The sequence below is a fragment of the Theropithecus gelada genome, chromosome 2 (genome assembly GCF_003255815.1).
Source record: "Theropithecus gelada isolate Dixy chromosome 2, Tgel_1.0, whole genome shotgun sequence".
Classification (NCBI taxonomy): domain Eukaryota; kingdom Metazoa; phylum Chordata; class Mammalia; order Primates; family Cercopithecidae; genus Theropithecus; species Theropithecus gelada.
The window spans coordinates 142,150,944-142,164,336 of NC_037669.1; the positions used below are offsets into that span (position 1 = coordinate 142,150,944).

The following is a 13,393-nucleotide window of genomic DNA, read 5'->3' on the forward strand; positions in this document are numbered from 1 at the left end:
CAAATTCTGACCTATTTGGTAAATGTTCAATTGACCTCTGTACCCCACTATTAAAGAAGTTAGTTTTGCCTTCATTTGTACATTCATTTCAATATTCCTGATCTATAATGTGTCCATTATTTGGTTACTCTCTTAAACAGGTTATAACATTTGCCTGGTTCCTCATTTTGAGTTAATTAAAATATACAACATATGCTCATTTTTATATCTGGGTGAGAGTCATGATTTTATCTTTTTTTAAAAAATTATCTTTTAATGGTAGTCTTGTCTCGACATTTGCAAATTGAGATACATATCTTATTAAAAATGACTTTCTATTTTGTTCTCCTGTTATAACAGGATGTTATATTTATTTTTAAATGTGTCATATATAAATTTCACTCCAGTATACTAAAAGGGGTGTTCAAATATTTGTTATAAAAGGAAGCGTGGGAACTGACAGGGTTTAGAATCACAGATTCCATCAGAAATTCTCTGAACAAACCCACATATGTAACTGATGAGTTGGGTCATTATTTTTCCCAGTCAGACAGAAAGATCCAGAGCTCCAAGTAATTTACAGCAACCACGGGGCTGTGAATTGTTTTGGGAACTTCTCACCTTTCCCCCAAGTCCAGCTTCATTTAGATAGGACAATTACAAAATAGCTATTTATGAGTACCACTGACCTAAACTTCTTCCCCCATCATCAAATGCCAAGGCTATTCCATACAAATGGCATTGTCATCTGGCCACCTTAGGTAATGTCAGAAAAGATTAAATGAAGACATTTTATCTTACTTCCCCTTCTCTGATTCATAGTTTTTAATCCCAAGATGAGAATACCCCAGAATGTTCATTCTCCACATCATATACAGGGAAGCCGGTCCTGACTTGCAGCCCTATAGTAAGTCTTACGACCAACTATTCTAATACATTCATATGTTGCCACATTTTAGAATCCAAAAGGAATAGGATTTCAGGCTGAAATTTCTTTAACTCAGAAAAAAACAATAAACCAGCTCACCCATCTTGGTACCATTTCACCCCTAGCTGCTGGCTGGGAATGGTCTCAGCTGACAATGATGAATGAAAGAGAAAATAGATCCACTCACGGTTGTATACTACTAAAATATCCTTATTTCAAGATATCACCATACTTTTTACTTAATAAACACATTTACCCCCAGAAAAGTACAGAAAACTTGGCAAATAAAAATACACTTCAGAAAATTTGCAAGCCTTGCTTATATATTGCCTTATTTAGAGGATAATTCTCACATTTTTTTCCTTCCACCTACCAAAAGGAACATGCATAATAAATGAAACTAAGCTTGGCAGGAAACCCATCAATAAGGTTAATTTAAAGTGTAGGCAGAATAGCAAATCTCCATATGGCTATCAAGGGGTTTGTTCTTGTTTCAAAACCAATTGACTTCCAAACAACAGAATATGCCTTTCTGAAGAAACCAGATAGAAGGAAATCCCAGCCACCTAAACATCCACATCCCCGTCATGATAATACAGCTCCTGGGAATTCATTTTTAGGGTCACTTAAAATATAAGAACAAGGCTGTTTGGCTTCAAACTCTGGCTTCCTCACAAGCTTTATGATGTGGGTTAGATACAAAAGCTCCATAAGTCTCAGTTCCCTCACCAGTAAAATAAGGAGAATATACAATACTGTGTAACATTACATATTGTACACATGGTTCAGATGACTGCATTAGATAATCCATAAAAATGTTTAACAATGTGCCTGGTATTATTGTAATTGTGAAATATTTAAGACTGGGTTTTTTCAATGATGTAAATTGGTGATAGGGTGAGTGCTGTAACAGGGAGAGTATCATTTTAGAAATTAATGATTTGAAAAGAACAGCCCCTTCAAAGAGAGGATCAGGAGATAAGACCTGGGCAAATGGTAGGCACTTTTGTTTTATAGCGTGAATGAATTTGGTTCTCACTAAGGGTTTACTCTTTTCTTGGCCCAAGTCCTCCACCAAAAACTATACTAGGGGATGGCCCTGAGTCACAATGAAAACAAGACAACTTTCCTGTTGATTCCATTTGGAGTTAAGTATGCACACACAACACAAAAAATGGGAACCTTGGGAAATGAAGGCTTTAAATGTCTGCAGCAGTGAGGTGTTAATACTGGTTTTTTGGTAACTAGTGATACTATATGTTGCTATGGAGTTTCAGTCATTACAGGGCAAATGGTGTCTGAAGATGTTAGTTGAGTCTAGGGATATCTTTTCAATAAATGAAACTCACTCAAAGCACACAGAATTTGTGCTTTTTCAGAGTGGATTAAAGGCAAGTTGCAGACCCCTGGGTACAGTATGATACCATTTTTTTAATTATTTTGTAAAAAAAAAAAGAAAGGACAAAAATAATATCACAAATGTGTGCGTGTGTGTGTGGTATATGTCTAAGCATAGAAATTAAGTCTAGATGGAGACCCATCAAATTTTAAATGTGGTTTTACCCATGGGAAGATGAATGGTGAAGATGAAACCGACATCAAAGAGGAGGCAATTCCTTCTTTAAATTATGTTGCTTTATAAACAGTTAAGCAGCATGTATTACTTCTACAAAAGGAAGGAAGGAAAGGAATAAGGAATGGAGGAATGGAGTACTTAAGTTGTCCTTTTTCCCCTTTTCCTCTCTAAGGTCTCTTCCAGCTCTAAAAGTTTGAATCTATGTGTAAAGAAAAAAAAAAAACTGTAAGAATACAAATGACTATCAAGGGTATATTCACAAAGGCAACTTTTACAGTATGTTCATTGCCAGTACAGATTTATTCCATTTAAGTCTGCTGTTTGAACTGACCCTAGAACAAAAATTGTCTCCCAAAACATTAAAAAACAAACAAACAAACAAAAAATATTGGGAATGGTGGCTCACACTTGTAATCCCAGCATTTTCAGAAGCCAAGACAGGAGCATTGCTTGAGCTCGGGACTTCAAGACCAGCCTGGACAAAGTAGTGAGACCTCATCTATACCAAAAAAAAAGAAAGAAAAAAAAATTAGCTGGGTGTGGTGATGTAGTCCCAGCTACTCAGGAGGCTGAGGTGAAAAGATTGCTTGAGCCCGGGAGGTCCAGACTGCAGTGAGCCTAGATCATGCCACTCCAGCCTGGGTTACAGAGTGAGACCTTGTCTCAAAACAAACAAACGAAAAAAGAAAATTATACTCAACATAGTTTTGCTTCAGCATCTTTGAGTTTATTGATTGGAATGTGGCAATCTCTAAAAGATATAGAGGATCATATTAAACAAGTCAGAATCCATCTGCCCAAAATGCTTCCACCCTTCCCATCTCAACCAGGTAAAGCCCTACTCAACACTATTGATTAAATTCCTAGCTGTAGAGTTCAAAAGTCATGAGTTTTTATTGTAACTTTGCTGCTTAACTGATTACCTCAGGCAAGCTAATTAACTTCTCAAAGCTTCAATTTCCTAGTCCATAAAATGAAGAGAATTAAAGCCTGAGCAATCAGGCAAGAAAAAGAAATAAAAGGCATCCAAATGAGAAAGGAAGAAGTAAAATGATCTCTGTTTGCAGATGACATAATGTTATCTGTACAATGCCCTAAAGATACCATATACACCAAATAAATAAATAAATAAAGCCTTATTGGAACTAGTACACTAATTCAGCAAAGTTGCAGGATACAAAATCAACATACAGAAATCAGCTGCATTTCTAAACATTAACAATAAGCCAAAAAAATTAAGAACATTTCATTTCCAGTAACATTAAAAAGAATAAAATACTTAGAAATAAACGTAACCAAGGAGATGAAAGACTTGTGCACTGAAAACTATAAAACAATGCTGAAATAAATTAAGGAAGATACAAATAAATGAAAAGATATCCTATGTTCATGGATTGGAGGACTTTATATATATATATATATATATATATTTAGATGGAGTCTCGCTCTATTGGCAGACTGGAGTGCAGTGGTGCGATCTTGGCTCACTGCAACCTCTGCCTCCCAGATTCAAGCAATTTGCCTGCCTCAGCCTCCCGAGTAGCTGGGACTACAGGTACACACCACCACGCCTAGCTAATTTTTGTATTTTTAGTAGAGATGGGGTTTCAACATGTTGGCCAGGATGGTCTCAATCTCTTGACCTTATGATCTGCCTGCTTCGGCCTCCCAAAGTGCTGGGATGACAGGGGTGAGCCACTGTGCCTGACCAAGGAGGACTTAATATTGTTAAGATGTCATACTACTGAAAGTTATCTACAGATTCAATAGAATCCCTATCAAAGTCCCAACGGCATTTTTTGCAGAAATAGAAAATTTTGCCCTAAAATTTATATGGAATCTCAAGGGAACCTCAATAACCAAAACAATTTTGAAAAAGAACAAAGATGGAGAACTCCCACTTCCTGATTTCAAAACATTACAAAGCTTCAGAAATCAAAATAATGTGGTACTGGCATAACACAAATGGACCAATAGAATGGAATAGTACCTCAGAAACAAACTCTCATATATATGGCCAAATAATTTTCAACAAGGTTGCCAACACCCCTCAATGGGGAAGAAAAAAGATCTCTTCAACAAATGGTGTGGGGAAAACTGGATATCTGCATGCAAAAGAATGAAGTTGGGTCCTTATACCACGTACAGAAAATTAACTCAAAATGGATTAAAAACATAAATGTAAGACCTAAAATTGTAAAATTACCAGAAGAAAACATAGGGGAAAATATTTGTGACATTGAACTTGACAGTGATTTCTTGGATATGAAAAATGATTTCTTGGATACAACAGACGTGTAGGCAACAAAAGCAAAAATTAGGCAAATAGAACTATATCAAACTTAAAAATTTGTGTGCATCAAACAACACAATCAACATAGTGAAAAGGCAACCTACAGAATGGTAGAAAATATTAGAAAATCATATCTCTGATAAGGAATTAATATATAGAATTTATAAAGAACTTCTATAACTCAACAACAAAATAATCAAATAACTCTTAGAAAATGGGCAAAAGACCTGAATAGATGGTTTTCTAAATATGATATGATACTCAAATGGCTAATATATGAAAAGATGCTCAGCAGCACTAATTACCAGAAAAATGTACATCAAAACCACAGTGAGATATCACTTTACACTCATTTGCATGGCTGCTGTCAAAAACCAGAAAATAACAAGTGTTGGTGAGGCTGTGGAGAAATTGGATCCCTTGGGCACTGTTGGTGGGAATGTGAAATGTACAATCACTATGGAAAACAGTATGGAGGTTGTCAACAATGTAAAAATAGAACTACCGTATGATCCAGCAACTTCATTTCTAGATATATACCCAAAATAATTGAGAGCAGTATCTTGAAAAGGTATTTACACACCCATGTTCATAGCAGCATTATTCACATAGGCCAAAAAGTGAAAGTAACCCATGTATTCCATTCATTGATGAATAAATGGATAAACAAAATGTGGTATATACAAACAATGGAATATTATTCTGCCTTAAAAAGAAAGGAAATCCTGTTACATGCTACAACATGGATGAACCTTGAAGACATTGTACTAAGCGAAATAAGCCAGTCACTCACACACAAAAATACAGTAGGACTCCACTGATCTCTGGTATCTAAAGTAGCCAAATTCATAGAAACAAAGTAAAATGGTAGTTACCAGGGGCTCGGGGGAGATGAAAAGGGGAGTTGTTATTTAATGGTTATAAAGTGTCAAATTTCAAAGATGAAAAAGTTCTGGACATCTATTTCACAACAATGTGAATATACTTAACACTATTATGCCGTGCAATTAAAAATGCTTAAAATAGTAAATCTTACACAACATCTTTTTAACACAACAACAAAAAAAGAAGAAAGTTAAATGAGGTGCATGTGAAGGACTTAGGAGGGTGCTTGGCATGTAACAAATGTACATTAAATACTAGCTAGTAGCTATTAATGGGATTATCAAATGCTACCCTTCCAAGACAATTCCTTCCCTTCCATCCTCTCCTCAGCCTTTTCCCCACAGATTCAATGTTATTTTTCAATCTGTGCTTATATTCTGTCCTGTTTTATAGCTTACACTTTTGTACTGTCAATGCAGGAAGAGTGGATTATTCACCATTGTGTTCCCTCCTGGGTCCTACCTGGTGACATGCATATAGTAGGTCCTCACTTATTTAGAAGTTACATTTTTTTCTCTTTTCACTATAAGTACTGTACATCATTAATATAGAGAATGTGGACAATAGTAAAATAGAAAATGGGGGAAAAAATCATCCCAAATCCTATCACTTGAAAACAATCAGAGTTAATATTTCTTTTTTCAGTAAATACTTCTTGAATTAAACACTTAAAATAAGATGCTAATTTGCCTTAAAAGAAAGGTAGGATATGGATATAAGTTTGGAAATTATCTTCCTTGGGGGTATTTCAGGATAGGATGAGGCACCTGGTAGCCAAGAGCTTGATGGGGAAGTTGAAATAAAGGAGATCATATAACTATGATAACACAAATATAGTTCTTTTATTCAGTATATAATGTATGTAAGTCAGAGATTATTTACCTAATTAATGAGGGAACAAGTAGGATGATAAAGCTGATTCAAAAGAAGATATACAAGATGAATACATACTTAGAAAGAGATAAGATGTTGAAACCACCAAGTTCCAAATGTAGATATGAAACAAAGCGAAAACAAAAGCAATACAACTATAGCCTCTACAGTTATCTGTTCTACTCAACAAAAATGATTCACATCCTCTAGTAGACCAAATCATATGCAACTTAGTTAGTTAATATCTAACTTTAGGGGAACTGGATGCAAATCAATAGCCAATTGTGCCAGACAAAGTTCCTATCCTACAGTGTCACAGGACCTGGGGTAGACCTATTGGACAGCTCTCCACTATGACATTGAAAGGCACACAGTCATTCATCCTCTTGCCTTATTTCTGAAGTTTTGATAATTTTTCTATACTGGGAGCCTCAAGTTATTGAATAATTATTACTAACAAATATCAAACATTTATCATGGACCAGGATTGTGCTAAATGCTTTCCATGCAATATCTCACTGAATTCTCACCACAACCCTGGAAGTAGTACTATCATTATCTGCTTTTACAGACTCTTCAATAGAAGTCTCAGTAAGGTCATTTCCGCGAGGTTATACGGGTGAGAAAGTAGCAACCCAGCCTCAGTTTCAGCCCTGTCTACCCATCCCTAATTATTAATACAACAGGAGTCTCCACGGTGGGATGAAGGCACTGCAGAGACAATATGAGAGAAGGCATTAGGGTGTAGAGAAAAAAGAGTAGAACTTCCACTGAGGGTGACTTAAACTGCTATTCTTTATATTCCCCATTACAGGTATGATTTAAGATGTATATATTAATATATGAGGGTATCTTAGTTTAGTCCTGCTACTATAACAAAATTCCACAGACTGGGTAATTTATAAACAGACTAAATGTAACTTACAGTTACGGAGGCTGGGAAGTTCAAAACCCAAATGCCCGCAGGTTCAGTGTCTGGTGAGGGCCCAGTCTTTACTTCCAAGATGGTGCCTTCAATGCTGTCTTTTCCAGAGAAGACAAACACTGTGTCCTCACATAGTGGAAGGGCGCAAGAGCACAAACAACCTAGTTAGTTTCCTCTAACACTTTTATAAAGTTCTAATGCCATTGGTGAGGGAGGAACCCTCATAGACTAATCACCTCCTAAAGGCCCTATCTCTTAATACTGTTGTTTTGGGGATTAAATTTCAACATTAATTTTGGAGGGGATGTAAACTTTCAAGCCAAAGCACAGAGATACATGGATAAAGATACATGTGACAATCAAAAAATCTTGGAGCCTTCTGCTGTAAAGCCTTTAGTTCACTGAGGCTGTGATTTACTCACATTTTCACATCTGCTACTTGGCATTTCTGACTCACTTCTCTAACCTTACTCATCTTGTTTTCTTAAAACATTTAAGATTTTGATATCCAGCTGTGTGGATTGAGAGCCTCACACCTCTTCCTTGCAGTGCGAGGCGGATAGAGCATTTTCATTTCTAGAGACATTAGGAGATGCTGGGAGGCAGCATTGTTGTCCTTCTGTGCCCTGGCTGGGAAGTCCTGGGGAAGGCAAATCCGCTTTCCCATTCCTTTTTGTCCCTGGCTCTGGGCTTTGTGAGGGGGAGGGAAGAGAGGTCTACCAAGAAATAGAGAGTGGTTTACACAACGTAATTCTCAAATTTTCACACAGTGCTTTCAGAAATCACATTGGTGGGTGGCTGAAGTGATCTGAAGATGAAAGAAAGCAAATAGCTCAGGTCCTAGCCTTGGAAAAACCAAAGAGCAATGCAAGCTTGATACAGAGTCCACAGGAATTAAGGAGATTTGTTTCTGAAGCAAAGTGCCAGGATTCTCCCCAGTGCCAAACAGAGGAAATGCTTGGCATTTCTGGAGCAAAGCATGCCAAGTGTGCTGTAACATCAGTATTATTGGGCATTTTTTGAAATTACTAGTTACACTTACTTGAATAAATGCTCCTAAATGCAATTAATGTTTTATATGTTAACTTCATGGATGAGCTAAGAAAACTACTCATTATCTTGTCTCTCTAAGAGATACTACAAAGCAATATGCACATACTGAGAGGCTTTGTGTTGTTGCCACAGTTGTAGGAGACAAACAAGGAGAGACCAGAGCTCCCTGGCCCAGCTAGGGATGTCCCTTCAGCTCCCCAACACCCACACACAGACTGCCTCATGCATAGCCCTTGCCCCAACTTGGAAGCCCCCGTTGAGAAGCTGTGTTTGGTTAAGTTGGGAAGTGCAGCCTCCTGCCTGGTCCCAAATGCACCCCCAAAAGCAGACGACCTTCATGGACCTCCCCAAAGGTGGATGATAGCACAAAAGTAGAGTCTGATCCCAGGAAAAAAGGAGGAAGCCTCCAGAAATAGTGTGGCTTTGACTTTCAACCTCCCACTGCAGCTCTCCTCAAAACAATCCTCATCGTTTTTTTTAGAAGGATGAGATAAGCTCACCAGATAATTTCCTCTGGGCTTCCCTCTTCAGGATTATAAGGAGACTCCAGAGTGGATTGTGGGTACTGAGTCTCAGCTCCCCTTTGCAGAGAAGATTTACCATTTGCTTGACAATTCGTTGTGCCAGGTACTGCACTTAGAAAGCTTCACTCCTTTGCATAGCCACTAGCAGTGGCTTGTACTACCTCCTTGTGAGGTCCCTTGTCAGCAGCATAGCATAATTTGGGGGATTGTTAGCTATGTAGAACCTCGCCTGGCCCAAACCCTACTGAAACAGAATATGCATTTGAATTAGATTCTTCAGGTGATTTGGAAATGCATTCGTTGGGAAGCACTGATTTGAACTGTTTGAGAAATTCAACTTTATTTAACGGATCTGAGATCAAATTCCAGCTCCACCACTTGTGTGACTTCAGCAGAATCACCCAGCTAAACCACTCTTGAATTTTTCTTTTTTTTTTTCTGAGACAGAGTCTCGCTCTGTCCCCCAGGTTGGAGTGCAGTGGCACGATCTTGGCTCACTGCAAGCTCCGCCTTCTAGGTTCAAGCTATTATCCTGCCTCAGCCTCCTGAGTAGCTCGGACTACAGATGTCCACCACCATGCCCAGCTAATTTTTGTATTTTTAGTAGAGACGGGGTTTCACCATGTTGGCCAAGATGGCCTTGATCTCCTGACCTTGTGATCCACCCGCCTCAGCCTCCCAAAGTGCTGGGATTACAGGCATGAGCCACCGCGCCTGGCCTGAATTCTTGACTTGCAGAAACTATGTGAAATAATATTTATTACTGTTTTAAGTTACTGCAGTATAGGATTATTGGTTATGGCACAATAGGCAATTAATATGCCCACTATAGTAGCCAAATATATATACAGTCTTTCCCAATAAAATTTTTCATATCTAAGATCAATCAAAACAAATAAAAAGAAGGAAATAAAATTCTCTTTCACTGGCACTTGATAAAGCATTCCAACAGTTACAGAAAAGCATAAAGCACACAGGTCCAAGATAAAAAATGTTAGCAGAGGGGACATATCCTTTCCATGTCCCCTTAGTTTTCCATCGAAGGGTTTGATTAACCACTCCATTCAGGGAGGGTTCCCTTAGCGTTTTCTTCCAGGAGCATCTTTATGTCCCTTCACACTCTCATCCCTGGGGGAGCCAACTTAATGGAATGCTGCATTTGGGAGAAGAGACTGAGAACACTCAGTTCTGTCTGGTCCTCCCAGCTACAGAGGGAGGCCGACTCTGCAACTTCACACATAAGCTTATGGAAATGGCCCTTGCAGGGAAGGCCTGCAGTGGTCCAGCACGTCCAGAGAATCTGTGCAGGGTCTTAAATTGAGTAGAGTGTTAGGACCCATGTGTTCACATGCTTAAGCCATGTCATCCAAGCCGGCTTTTATCGGTAGCAACATGTCACTTTGATTTTTTGATTTGGGGTTTTAAATTTAAGTCTTTAATCCATCTTGAGTTAATTTTTGTATATGGCGTAAGGAAGGGAAACAATTTCAATTTTCTGCATATGTGTATCAGGTCTCTTTAAACTGTTTTCTCAACTAATCCTAATTCATTCCCATGAGGTACATCATTGTCCCCATTATGTAAAGTAAGAAACTGAGATCCGTAAGTGTACATTCATTCTTTCAACAAATACTTATTACGTGCCAATAATGTACCAGGAACTGCTCCAGACAATACATCAAAATGATGCCTCTAGGTGAATGAGCTTGCCTAAGTCACAAAGTGGTAAGAAAGAAAGGAGCCTGGACTCAACTTCCGACTGACTCACCCTGCACTTTCCTGAGCAGCTGACTGTCACACAGCTGGGAGGTTCAGGCCAGTACAGAACAGGCACCAGGCAAAAGGTTTCATGTTTCATCTTTCATTCAACCCTCAGCCTTCAGGGGGCGCTAGTCACATTGCATCATTCTACCTGAATATGTCCCCAGAGTTGAGCAAGCCCTGCCTTTTCTGTCACTGCCATTTTACAGATGGGGAAACCAAGGCACATGGACGGTCCTAGGATCACAGAAACAGCAGGTACCTGCCAAGCTTCAGGCTGTTTTGTAATCTTTGTGAGGACAAGATGTCCATTTCTGTGTAGGCCATTGCTGTATATGCTACAGGTATTTGAGCCACAGTAAACGATGGCTGAGCAGTGCCTGGCAGGGCCCTCCTGAGGGAGTCAGTGACCTTAGAAACCAGGGCAGGTAGCGAGTCTCATAGTTGTGGGTTCCAAGCAGATGCCAACCCTAAGCATGGGGTGATTGTGCATCTTCATGATTATATTTAGCTTGTATTGCATCACACACCCAACCAAACCTATTAAAACATAGTGTCTGCATCTAAAGAACTAACAAGATGAAAAACCAGGGAGAAAATGATGTGTACCAGGAGGAAGGGAGTGAGTCTTTCCTTTCCATGCTGTTTCCAGGTTTGCACTGAGAACTGATATCAGATACGGAATCAATACTTAATGCTTTTTGTTTTTACTACCCAGTAGCTTCAGTGGAAAGACATGGCCTGATAATGTGGACCTCTGTCCACTGATTGCTTGGGTACATCAACACGTGAATGGCCAGCAGCCTTGATCAGGCGGGACCCCAGCCTCATTCACAAAGTTTAGAACTCTGGATCTGGATGTGCATCAGAAGGACCCAGAGAGCTTGTTAAAGCATGAATTGCTGAGCCTCATCCACCGAGTTTCTAATTCTTTGCCTTTCTAACAAGATCCCACTTTATGCTGATGCTGTCCATCCAGGGACCATGCTTTCAGAACCCCTGGTATCCAACAAGGTAGTTCTGTGGATGCTAGAATGGGCCCAAATCCAAGAAATATGACTGTTGAGCAATAAAGAGCAAGAGTGGGCAGGGTGGGGCGGGTAGTCGGGGAAGAGTTTCCTACTATTTTGTAGAGAAAATGGGTTGGCATAGACATTGTAGCTTGTACATGCATTGACTATTTCTGGATGGTTACAAAGAAAATGTGAATATAGTTCTCTCTTAGTATATGTAAGGGATTGTTTCAAGGACCCCGCATGTATACTCAAATCCTCACACTCTTCAAGTCTCGCAGTTGGCCCTGCAGAACCCTACTATACCAAAAGTCAGCCTTGTATACACTCACATTTCTAATCCCACAAATGCTGTATTTTTGATGCGCTCAGTTTGGGTGAAAAAACATCTACATATAAGTAGATTCACACAGTTCAAACCATGTTATTCAAGGGTCTACTGTAATTGCTGCCTCAGGGGACTGAGGGATAGGGGAGTGCTATGTTGGTTTTTCTGTGGGTCCTGCCCCAACCCCACACCACCCCAGATCACATTCCTGCCCTCCTCTCTGCCCTGTTCAGAGTGTCCTCCAAAGCCTCCATCACCCTTTTTCCTTGGGGTTGACTTCCTCTTGGGTTTGACCAATGGGATGCACCAGCAAAATATCTGAGAGTGAGAAAGACAAGCGATTCCTTCCATGCTCCCTCCCTGCTTTGGTGCCATGTCTCACAATAGCTGTGTCTGTCCACGACTAGGTCCTCCAAGGCTCCGACTCTCACTGGGCTCCACTAACACTCTTTCCTTCCTCAGGCTGTTGCCAGTCTCTGGGGCCTCCACATCTCTTGTTTTTCCCCCTTAACCCTGCACCTCTGTAAGCAGTCCCTTCAGTAAAGGCTCTTAATTTGAAGCTTCTGGAGGTAAATTTGGTTTTCTGCTAGGATCCTGACCGATAGATGTGGGAAACTTACTATTTGCTGTCTATCCTTTTGTATCATTTAAACACTTTGACACCAGGTGTGGTGGCTCACATCTGTAACCCCAGCACTTTAGGAGGCCGAGATGGGAGGATTGCTTGAGGCAAAGAGTCAAGACCAGCCTGGGCAACATAAAAAGACCCTATCACTAAAAAAAAAAGAAAAGAAAAAAAAAAAAGAAACCTGGGATGGTAGCACACACCTGTAGTCCTGGCTACTCTAGAGGCTGAGGCAGGAGGATTGTTTGAGGCCAGGAGTTTGAAGCTGCATGAGCTATGATCATGCCACTACACTCCAGCCTGCATAACAGAGCAAGACTCTGTCTCTAAAAAAACACAATAAATACTTTGCCCTGTGTTTGGAATATCTGTTTGAAAAATATAAATAATAAAAACTAAATAGTGGAAATGCAAATTCGATCTCAAATAATCTAGAACAGTAAGTTTCAAAGAGAATCACTGGAGAATTGGTTTTCTTCAGCACTTAATGTGCCTTCATCTTGTTTGGCTTTAGTCTGATGCCAATCATGAGTTGTTATCTATCTTCTCATGTTTCAGCCTGTCAGTACAGCTAAACTGAAAACTCCTGGAAGACAAGAACCATAGCTGATGCCTCTTTGCAGGGCACAT

The 13,393-nt window shown here is 39.5% G+C and overlaps 1 long non-coding RNA gene across 1 annotated transcript in view; it reads right to left on the bottom strand.

Annotated features, from left to right (window-relative positions):
• LOC112618809 overlaps nt 1–9,167 on the bottom strand; it is a 56,661-nt gene extending 47,494 nt beyond the window's left edge. Inside the window, exon 1 of the long non-coding RNA XR_003118128.1 lies at nt 9,013–9,167. This is a non-coding gene — a long non-coding RNA (uncharacterized LOC112618809). The remainder of the gene's footprint in view (nt 1–9,012) is intronic.
• Nucleotides 9,168–13,393: the final 4,226 nt, after the last annotated feature.